This window comes from Pinus tabuliformis, chromosome 3_1, assembly GCF_031772625.1.
Source record: "Pinus tabuliformis cultivar Carrire ecotype Pingquan chromosome 3_1, CPIR1, whole genome shotgun sequence".
Taxonomy (NCBI): domain Eukaryota; kingdom Viridiplantae; phylum Streptophyta; class Pinopsida; order Pinales; family Pinaceae; genus Pinus; species Pinus tabuliformis.
In genome coordinates this window covers 227,084,126-227,095,042 of record NC_142301.1, presented here as the reverse complement: position 1 = coordinate 227,095,042, position 10,917 = coordinate 227,084,126, and the positions used below count along the sequence as shown (strand labels likewise).

Below are 10,917 nucleotides of genomic sequence, written 5' to 3'. Positions count from 1 at the left end.
ATCGTATCCTTTTTCCTCTGCTGAGAAACAAGAAACTGTCCCCTCATGAACCTTCAATATTTAATTGGCTTCAAGCACTTTCTTTCCAAATGCAGCATTTATATCCCACAAGCATATTTGTGCATCGTTTGAACCACTTAGTATGTAACCTTCTTTGAGAAGATTCCATGACAAACCATATCCTTCATTAGAATGACCTTTCAATATTGGTTCAGGATTGCAAACCCTTTCTTGAGGAGCTTTTGATGGATGCTTGTTGTAATCAAACATATAAACATCTGGGCTCACTGTCTTCGTTGCAATACCAGTGTGTAGTTGGAGCTCCAGGTGCAGTAGTCAGCTTTTTATTGCTTGCCGCATCTTCTGCATGCTTGACTAATGATGTACCCTCACCAGTAACATGTTGTTTGAAAATTTGAGCCACAGGTTCCAAGCCTTTAGGTATCCTACAAAACAACCTATACATCCTTGAAAGATGATCTACCTTGTCATCTCTTAGCAAGGCATGGCACCCTGAATGCTCCTTCTCCAGAAGTTGACTCTCATACTGGGAAAGCAGTTCATTTTGTACTTTTTCCAGCAACTTTTGTTCACTGCTGGAATGTAAATAATGGAAAACTCTTTCTTTTTCTCGTTTCAGACACTCCTCCGCCTTAAGCATATAATCCGGACAAGAATCTTCTAAAATCCATGATGCAGCCTTTCAAGAATAGTAAGAAGCAGTGTCATCCAACATCGCTGACTCAAAGTCATTTTCATAAGCATCCATGTTACTCATCCCAATCTCCACAAAGATGCCCATAACATTTTTCAGTAAAGCTCGATCAATTTGCTCTCCTTCGCGTTCCCTGTCAATCAGAGTAATCACAGCATCCCTTACATTATTCTTAATTTCTTGGTAAACCAGATCACAGAAGCACATGAGACCAACTTCATTTAGTATAGGAAGAGAACGCCTTGCAATGAAGTAACGATCCAAGTAATTAAAGAAATGTGAAAGCCACCGAACCATTATTTTGTTGTTGCCAAAACAAAACCTTATTTGCAATTTCAACACATAGATACTCATCACTAAAAGGAGCCATATGTATCCCACAACTGATGTATCTGTATTCTACTCCTGAATAGTCAAACCAAATGAAAAGACTACTGTTTCTGTTGGGAATTGAATCATAATGGCTCGACAGATGCTCTCTGCTCCATAGGTTGATGAATGACAAATGAATTCGGTGGCATGCAGCGTGCCTTGCTAACTTCTAAATGGAGTAACCCCATACACAACAACAGAACAACTGCAATCGAGATTCCCAAAACAAGACTTGGATGTGTCGCAACAAACACTCCATGACTCCTATAGAATTTAGAAATATAATATTGGATGAATGGCAAACGTGTTCCCTTTTTTGGCATAGTCACCTCTTGATATATCGCTGCGCCCTGAATTAGATCCTGGTCTTGCTTACTCATACCACTGGACATCACCATGCCATGAGCCTGAACCAAGCCTTTCAGACTCATAACCCCTGCTATCACCACGCCGGGAACCTGAGACTGTACCGTGGTCTCTCAGAGTCATTTCCTTCATAAAAATCACCAAACCCTGGACAAGGGCCTGAGCAATCAACATCAGAGCCTACAGTAAATCCACATCCCGGAAGAAAACCTGACTTGTTGACATGATGACCTCCAGGAAAATCAACAGACCCTGACCGAGAACCAAGTCTGTCAAGCCCTGGTCCTCTAGCATCTAAACGATCATAGCCTGTGGGTATTCCCCCATGTCTCTCAGATTCAAACCCATGAGAAATATCCCTATTCCTCGAGCTGTAAGGCCACTCACCATCATATTCTCTCATCATTTCTCCACTCACAAGTGATGAATGTGGCCTTTCCAAGTTATACCCTCTGGAAATTTCTACCCGTTCTGATCCAAGCGCCCCTTTCCCTGAGTAGTCAGAACACCCGGATCGAGAACTAGGCCTGTCGACTTGTTTATGTGGGAAGCGAACCTTATCATCGAGGGCTAAGGTTAACTCTTGCAACTTTCTCTCCTTCTGGGTGAGCTGGGATCATAAGTTTTTTAAGTGCTCTGTATCTGATATCTAATCGGTTCCACGTCAGATTCAACTATCTCCTCATCACTGGCAGTTTCCTCGGGCACTTTCCGGGCAGTGCTTGAAAGGCCAAACTGTTCTTCAAGTTCTGGTATGTCATTATCGCTCTCATCCACAAAACTATCTCTAGCTTCTGTCTTCTTTGCCGATTCACCCTTGCCGTATGCAGAATCCGGTAATTTGGCGCTGATTTTTTCAAGATAGTCCCTGAAAAATTTCAAAGCTGAGTCCTGAAGAACGGCGGGATTGCTGTCGCATTGTTTGACAAAGAGCTTCGGTTGATTTACTTTGCTGGTGTCCATGACGCATTCGTTTCCAAAGCGCCTAAATCCTTCCTCAGTCGATGAAAAAACACCAAACCATGCATGCATTTAAACTTAAACTATCATCAGAACTTGGGAGAAAAAGACAAACTGAAAGAACCTGAGCTTCGGTATTGTTTATTTGATAAATGCCATTTGTTGTTTTTGTCTACCAGATAGCTGAACCCTCGTTCTCCAACCTGAATGTTGTAGCCAACTATGCAAGTTCTTGTTTTACGAACCCAATTTGCTGGCGAAGCCACTTTAGCTGCAAAGTTTTGGGATCATAAAAGTGTTCTACGAGAGCCACAACAGTGCTCTTCCCAGAACCGCTACCCCCCCACTATTTCAATAGTCTTTCCAGCTGGGATTTGGAGAGAAATTTCGGAAAATCAGTACATCTGGCCGACAAGGGTAACTGAATGTAACATCTTGGAAGTCAATGTTGCCCTGGATTTCTGCTAGCTTATTTCTTTCTAAAACATCATGAATGATTGTAGGCTGTTGTTTAATAATCTCCATCAGCTTGTATGCAACAACTTTCCTCTTGCCAAATGAACCAATATTGGAGAATGATTTCCCTAAACTCATGCCACCGACTATAGTAGAGAAAATGGCAGTGAATGCTTTGCCTCCATCTGTCCTTCTTATGCAGTGCAAAATATGAATTATGCGCTACAAAATCATCTAAAACATGTTGCACTGCGAAAGTGCTAAAAAGGATTTATGTGCCTTTGGAAAATAATCGAACTGATGTGAACAATTTAGAAATTTTTCTTCAGTGATAACAGTGGCTCCACTTGGGATAGTGTGCTCCTGTAGTACACTAAGAACTCGTAGATCCAGTGCATTATCCATTTATGACAAATAGAAATTTGCTTGACAAACATCCCTTTCCAGCTTCTTGGGCCTTCACCTCAGGCTTAAGCTTGATGATCACTGTGGGAAAAAGAAATCTACATCTACTGAAAAATAAATGCTCAGTCAACCTTGAGCTTATTTGCATTTTCCTACCTACCTACCCTATCAATTCAAACTTCTTTCAGCTCAATCAATGTGAAATTTCCAATGTAGCCAATCATTTGTCTTATCTGATATTTGAGTTTTTTGACTGCATCGGAGTTCAGAGCCACTATGATATGGCGATGACCACTGCCGCTGAAATTGCCTCTGATCTTCATAGAAAAACTGAAACACTGGAGAGTAAAACTCTTCCATGTAGTCAGCTATAGGATCCCAGAATACATGATCAGCTTGATGGTTCTCGTAACTTTCTGGTTGTGCAAACTGATCTTCAACAACAGTGTACACTTCCTCAACCGTGAAAGAGAAAGGAACCAACACTCTCTCCTTGTGTTCTGCCATAGAAGGCTTCTGAAAATAATGATCATGATTATGAAGACTATATGCTTGAATTTGAACTTCTAAACCTTCAATGTCTTTCTCAATGTCTTTGGCAAATTCATCCAAAAATTTAATTTTATCCTCTGCCTTGCAGTCAAATGATTTTAGATAAGAAGAAAAGGAAAAAGAAAAATTTTCAACTATTTCTTCATTAATATGATGATCATTCCACTGTCTGAAACCTTGAATTGAAGGAGAGTTTGCCACCGCATCTGATCTATCCATCCATTCCTCCCAAAACATAAGCCAAAAGTCTTCAAATGACTTAATGGATTGGGTAGGAAAGCTTTCAATCCATTGTTTACATTTCCCTTGAAGTGAATCATAGAACAACATAATGCAAACATCCTCATGTTTAACTCTAAGAAGCTCAGTAAAATCACAGAAATCTGATATATGCTTCAAAGTTAAACTCAAATCTTCTCCATTGAATTTTGGACCATTCCTTAGAAAATATGCATCCTTGGGAAAATGATTTGGGAAACCATGAATTCCTGAAAAATTTATGCATGCATACCTTGAAACAAGAATGGTAGCATCTGGGTCTTTCATAACTCCAGTGGAATCACCATGAATGTATGAATTTTGAATTCTTCAACAATGGAGTCGCCAAGGTAGATTTGCAGCCTCAAAAACCTTCTGAGCTCCTGCTACCTTCAGAAGTTCAGCTTCATAATTTCGGGAATGAATAATCTTCAGGCTCCCGGCAGACGCACCAAAATGTTATCTCAAAATCAAGCCCTGGAAGGCTGCTGACCAGGAAGACGTCAAGTAACTGTTTCAAACCAATCTTTTGACTAAGGTTTAGCCTCCTTAGCCTGAGAGGGCTCTCTCAAAAGGTTATTGATTTTGATTAAAAATAAGAGGGCTAACTCTTGTGAAATAACAGTGACAAATATGAAGGTTGGACAAACATTACATAAGTTTCCATTGGGCCTATGGAGTCAATAAAACCTCAGCAAATAATGATACAACCTTTACATAGAAGTCAGGGCATGTGGCATTTAAATGTTCAAAACACAACTCTTGTAAAACCACAGTTCATGAATGTGTACAGGAAATCAGAGCAGCATAAGTGAATTCTGAGTGATTACACATCTATGCAACTGTAAAATAAATCAAGGATAAAGTAAAACCACACATCTTGAACATATAAACACTTTATGAATCCTGAGAAGAAAAGCAGTTCTATTATATTACTGAACTCTGTCTTTCTACATAAGCCAAAACAGTACTCTGTTTTATAAAATCCCCAACCTTTATTCCCTTACTGTTTTAGCTATATATAGAATTCTTATTCTAGTTGATTGAGATTCCTCCTCCAGCATGAGGGGAATTCGATCACTACCTCTATTGACACCTATCAACATTTAACTAACTAACAAATGCAACAAAGTGCTGACTGTAGTTTTTAAGAGTTCTAAATCTACTAGGATTCTAACACCGTGTTATGCTAATAATAGCCTTGATTACAATGGTTATTGTTCTTTGACATCTGGTTCGCTTCTAGCAGTGGCTGTGATAGATGTTTGTAGCTGCTTGTTGGCCTTTAATATCGTATCCTTTTTCCTCTGCTGAGAAACAAGAAACTTTCCCCTCATGAACCTTCAATATTTAATTGGCTTCAAACACTTTCTTTCCAAATGCAGCATTTATATCCCACAAGCATATTTGTGCATCGTTTGAACCACTTAGTATGTAACCTTCTTTGAGAAGATTCCATGACAAACCATATCCTTCATTAGAATGACCTTTCAATATTGGTTCAGGATTGCAAACCCTTTCTTAAGGAGCTTTTGATGGATGCTTGCTGTAATCAAACATATAAACATCTGGGCTCACTGTCTTCGTTGCAATACCAGTGTGTAGTTGGAGCTCCAGGTGCATTAGTCAGCTTTTTATTGCTTGCCGCATCTTCTGCATGCTTGACTAATGATGTACCCTCACCAGTAACATTCTGTTTGAAAATTTGAGCCACAGGTTCCAAGCCTTTAGGTATCCTACAAAACAACCTATACATCCTTGAAAGATCATCTACCTTGTCATCTCTTAGCAAGGCATGGCACCCTGAATGCTCCTTCTCCAGAAGTTGACTCTCATACTGGGAAAGCAGTTCATTTTGTACTTTTTCCAACAACTTTTGTTCACTGCTGGAATGTAAATAATGGGAAACTCTTTCTTTTTCTCGTTTCAGACACTCCTCCGCCTTAAGCATATAATCCGGACAAGAATCTTCTAAAATCCATGATGCAGCCTTTCGAGAATAGTAAGAAGCAGTGTCATCCAACATCGCTGACTCAAAGTCATTCTCATAAGCATCCATGTTACCCATCCCAATCTCCACAAAGATGCCCAGAACATTTTTCAGCAAAGCTCGATCAATTTGCTCTCCTTCGCGTTCCCTGTCAATCAGAGTAATCACAGCATCCCTTACATTATTCTTAATTTCTTGGTAAACCAGATCACAGAAGCACATGATACCAACTTCATTTATTACAGGAAGAGAACGCCTTGCAATGAAGTAACGATCCAAGTAATTAAAGAAACGTGAAAGCCACCGAACCATTATTTTGTTGTTGCCAAAACAAAACCTTATTCGCAATTTCAACACATAGATACTCATCACTAAAAGGAGCCATATGTATCCTGCAACTGATGTATCTGTATTCTACTCCTAAATAGTCAAACCAAATGAAAAGACTGTTGTTTCTGTTGGGAATTGAATCGTAATGGCTCGACAGATGCTCTCTGCTCCATAGGTTGATGAATGACAAATGAATTCGGTGGCATGCAGCGGGCCTTGCTAACTTCTAAATGGAGTAACCCCATACACAACAACAGAACAACTGCAATCGAGATTCCCAAAACAAGACTTGGATGTGTAGCAACAAACACTCCATGACTCCTATAGAATTTAGAGATATAATATTGGATGAATGGCAAACGTGTTCCCTTTTTTGGCATAGTCACCTCTTGATATATCATTGCGCCCTAAATTAGATCCTGGTCTTGCTTACTCATACCACTGGACATCACCATGCCATGAGCCTGAACCAAGCCTTTCAGACTCATAACCCCTGCTATCACCACGCCGGGAACCTGAGACTGTACCGTGGTCTCTCAGAGTCATTTCCTTCATAAAAATCACCAAACCCTGGACAAGGGCCTGAGCAATCAACATCAGAGCCTACAGTAAATCCACGTCTCGGATGAAAACCTGACTTGTTGACATGATGACCTCCAGGAAAATCAACAGACCCTGACCGAGAACCAAGTCTGTCAAGCCCTGGTCCTCTAGCATCTAAACGATCATAGCCTGTGGGTATTCCCCCATGTCTCTCAGATTCAAACCCATGAGAAATATCCCTATTCCTCGAGCTGTAAGGCCGCTCACCATCATATTCTCTCATCATTTCTCCACTCACAAGTGATGAATGTGGCCTTTCCAAGTTATACCCTCTGGAAATTTCTACTCGTTCTGATCCAAGCGCCCCTTTCCCTGAGTAGTCAGAACGCCCGGATCGAGAACTAGGCCTGTCGACTTGTTTCTGTGGGAAGCGAACCTTATCATCGAGGTCTAAGTTTAACTCTTGCAACTTTCTCTCCTTCTGGGTGAGCTGGGATCATAATTTTTTTAAGTGCTCTGTATCTGATATCTAACTGGTTCCACGTCAGATTCAACTATCTCCTCATCACTGGCAGTTTCCTCGGGCACTTTCCGGGCAGTGCTTGAAAGGCCAAACTGTTCTTCAAGTTCCGGTATCTCATTATCGCTCTCATCCACAAAACTATCTTTAGCTTCTGTCTTCTTTGCCGATTCACCCTTGCCGTATGCAGAATCCGGTAATTTGGCGCCGAGTTTTTCAAGATAGTCCCTGAAAAATTTCAAAGCTGAGTCCTGAAGAACGGCGGGATTGCTGTCGCATTGTTTGACAAAGAGCTTCGGTTGATTTACTTTGCTGGTGTCCATGACGCATTCGTTTCCAAAGCGCCTAAATCCTTCCTCATTCGATGAAAAAACACCAAACCATGCATGCATTTAAACTTAAACTATCATCAGAACTTGGGAGAAAAAGACAAACTGAAAGAACCTGAGCTTCGGTATTGTTTATTTGATAAATGCCATTTGTTGTTTTTGCCTGCCAGATAGCTGAACCCCTCGTTCTCCAACCTGAATGTTGTAGCCAACTATGCAGGTTCTTGTTTTACGAGCCCAATTTGCTGGCGAAGCCACTTTAGCTGCAAAGTTTTGGGATCATAAAAGTGTTCTATGAGAGCCACAACAGTGCTCTTCCCAGAACCGCTACCCCCCACTATTTCAATAGTCTTTCCAGCTGGGATTTGGAGAGAAATTTTGGAAAATCAGTACATCTGGCCGACAAGGGTAACTAAATGTAACATCTTGGAAGTCAATGTTGCCCTGGATTTCTGCTAGCTTATTTCTTTCTAAAACATCATGAATGATTGTAGGCTGTTGTTTAATAATCTCCATCAGCTTGTATGCAGCAACTTTCCTCTTGCCAAATGAACCAATATTGGAGAATGATTTCCCTAAACTCATGCCACCGACTATAGCAGAGAAAATGGCAGTGAATGCTTTGCCTCCATCTGTCCTTCTTATGCAGTGCAAAATATGAATTATGCGCTACAAAATCATCTAAAACATGTTGCGCTGCGAAAGTGCTAAAAAGGATTTATGTGCCTTTGGCAAATAATCGAACTGATGTGAACAATTTAGAAATTTTTCTTCTGTGATAACAGGTGAAGTCAAGAGATGGACGACGAAGATCATATTGAAGGAAAAAGAAATGTACGGAAATGATGGAGTGGGTTTCTAAGGTGGTAAGTAGTTTCTCACGCGTTGTTCAGGTTGTAAGACATATTTTTAAATTTCACGCAATTGGCCTTACTGTGCAACACGTAGCACGAGAAAACCACTTTTCTCAAATTCTCTCAAGTGGATAACGTTCATGCACTAATCTGCGCGAGATTGCGTGATAGACATTGGATTAGGCAGGGCTGATCAACGGTGGAGATCGGCCAATCTAGTTTCCGATCGGGTGAAGCAACAACCGTTAGATCAGGCGAGGCAGATTGGTGATGGGGATTTAAAGTGCATAAAATAAGTGGTGGACTCCACACGAGGCAGCAGTTGGAGAAAATAATGAATCAGACGGTGATTTTTAAGGTTTGTTGGTGATAGGATGACGAGGAAGCAATGCATGAGGAACGTGCTGAAGGTGATTTCAAATGAAAACGGTGGAGAAAACTAGTGAAGGTGAACAAACAACTACATCGAAAAATGAACTCCATAACTCATGCAAGAACCAGAAACCTGTGTTTTTGGGGCTGCTGAAGGGTCTCTTCCTTAAGTCATGGTCCTAGAGGGAGGAGATGAGGCCAAGATACCTATGCACAACCTGATAGTGATGTTTTTCATCTAACTAACTTGTGAACTGAAAGAAGGCATAAATGGAAGTAAACTACACCAAATGCAGCCACTAAAGAAAATGAATAGGAAAACCATGAATAATCTACATTATATTGTTGGGATGAAAGTGAAACTACTTAAGCAAATAAAGAGTGAAAACCATAAGGCTACTTAAGAAAAAGAATAGAAAACCCTGAAACTACTTAAGAAAATAAACAGAACAGAACTCTATACTAGCATACATGTACAATAAAGAGGAGTTGTGGCTACTTGGGTCAGACCCTAACCCAAGAGCTTCAACCCTCGAAGTTAAATCGGAGCTGGCTTAAACAAAATTCATTCTTATTGTAAAAACCATGGATTACAAAACAAGTTGTCATAAGTCTTCTTGCAGCTCAGAAATAAAATAAAGTTTTTACAACTGAAGTTTGAATCCTACTGAGGTCCTAAGCCTCTCTACTTATACATTTGAAGTCTCTAACGACTTCCTTAAACTAGTTTCTGTCACTTTCACTTGCTCGGTTGTCTTGTAGTCCTCATGATGTGGCTGTTTGCATTCCAAACTGGTGGAGGAATATTCAAATGGAGGGGTAGTGAATGGGGAGGATTTACGTCCTATAGTTCCTCTCCCTTGTCCCATTCAAGTTTTTACCAAGTTGTTTAACATAGTTCCTTGCTTTTATCTTTTATCCCTGCATTTTCCTTGCTTTTATCCTTTATTCCTATATGTTGTACTAAAAATTGTCACCTTGACATTCTGTTATCTGTGTGAGTTCATTACCACTCATACGTCCCTCCTTTGCAAGTCTAAAGCATCAGTTCCTCATATCAAGCCTACAAAATAAGAGAAATTCCTTCAAAAGTCTTTAAAACTCTGCTTCCACACTTTATATTTGTCTTACATATGGTCCTGCACCTAATGGTCATGTCTCCTACGCACCAGAGTGCATTGTCTCTGTGTTGAAGGTGTGGAACCCTATAAAAGTTAAAAAGGCACGAGTATACTCTGAAAAAATCACTTTCAGTCATTTCTAGAAGCTTTTGGAAGGAATCTTGAGGTGGCAAGTTCGATCTTCTCAGGTTCATGCACCCCATACCTTAAGGAGCTAACCCCTTGATGTGAGGAGCTTATCCCTTGAAGGAGGATTCTATCCCTTCATAGGTTGACCTGTAACCTCCTCTCTACACTATAAAATGAAGCATTGGGCTGGTTACTTTAGGGTTAGAAGCTGAATATTTTTGAGTTGAAATGTTGCTGGAACTTAGTCTTCTTTAGTTGAGTTTTTATGAGGAGAGATTACATCAAGCTCTCATTTGGAAGAGTGCAAGACTTGTCAAAGTAAAGGAAATTCCTATTTCGGACCCCAGGAAGATCTTTTTCAACATCAAGGCTGAAAAGGTTGTAAGGTTCTTCTACTATTCAAAGTTAATACAAATAAAATTGCTTTTCTCAATGAGTTGTTAATTCATGGTTTATTTTATGGATTCATTGATCACCATAGTAGACATGATTTATAATATTTTCTATGCGGGTGTTATTTAATCCTTGCTTGTTTGTGATTGCCGGTCCTCGATGGTAACTCTTTTGAATGACCAGGGGATGAATACTATGAACAAGCATTGGATCTAAGGTAGGATCTTAACACCTTTGTAGTATTTACTTATA

The 10,917-nt window shown here is 40.1% G+C and overlaps 2 pseudogenes; both read right to left on the bottom strand.

Annotated features, from left to right (window-relative positions):
- Positions 1-262: 262 nt before the first annotated feature.
- On the bottom strand, positions 263-1,069 carry LOC149186617 (cullin-1 pseudogene; annotated as a pseudogene).
- Positions 1,070-5,636: 4,567 nt separating this feature from the next.
- On the bottom strand, positions 5,637-6,388 carry LOC149186616 (cullin-1 pseudogene; annotated as a pseudogene).
- Positions 6,389-10,917: the final 4,529 nt, after the last annotated feature.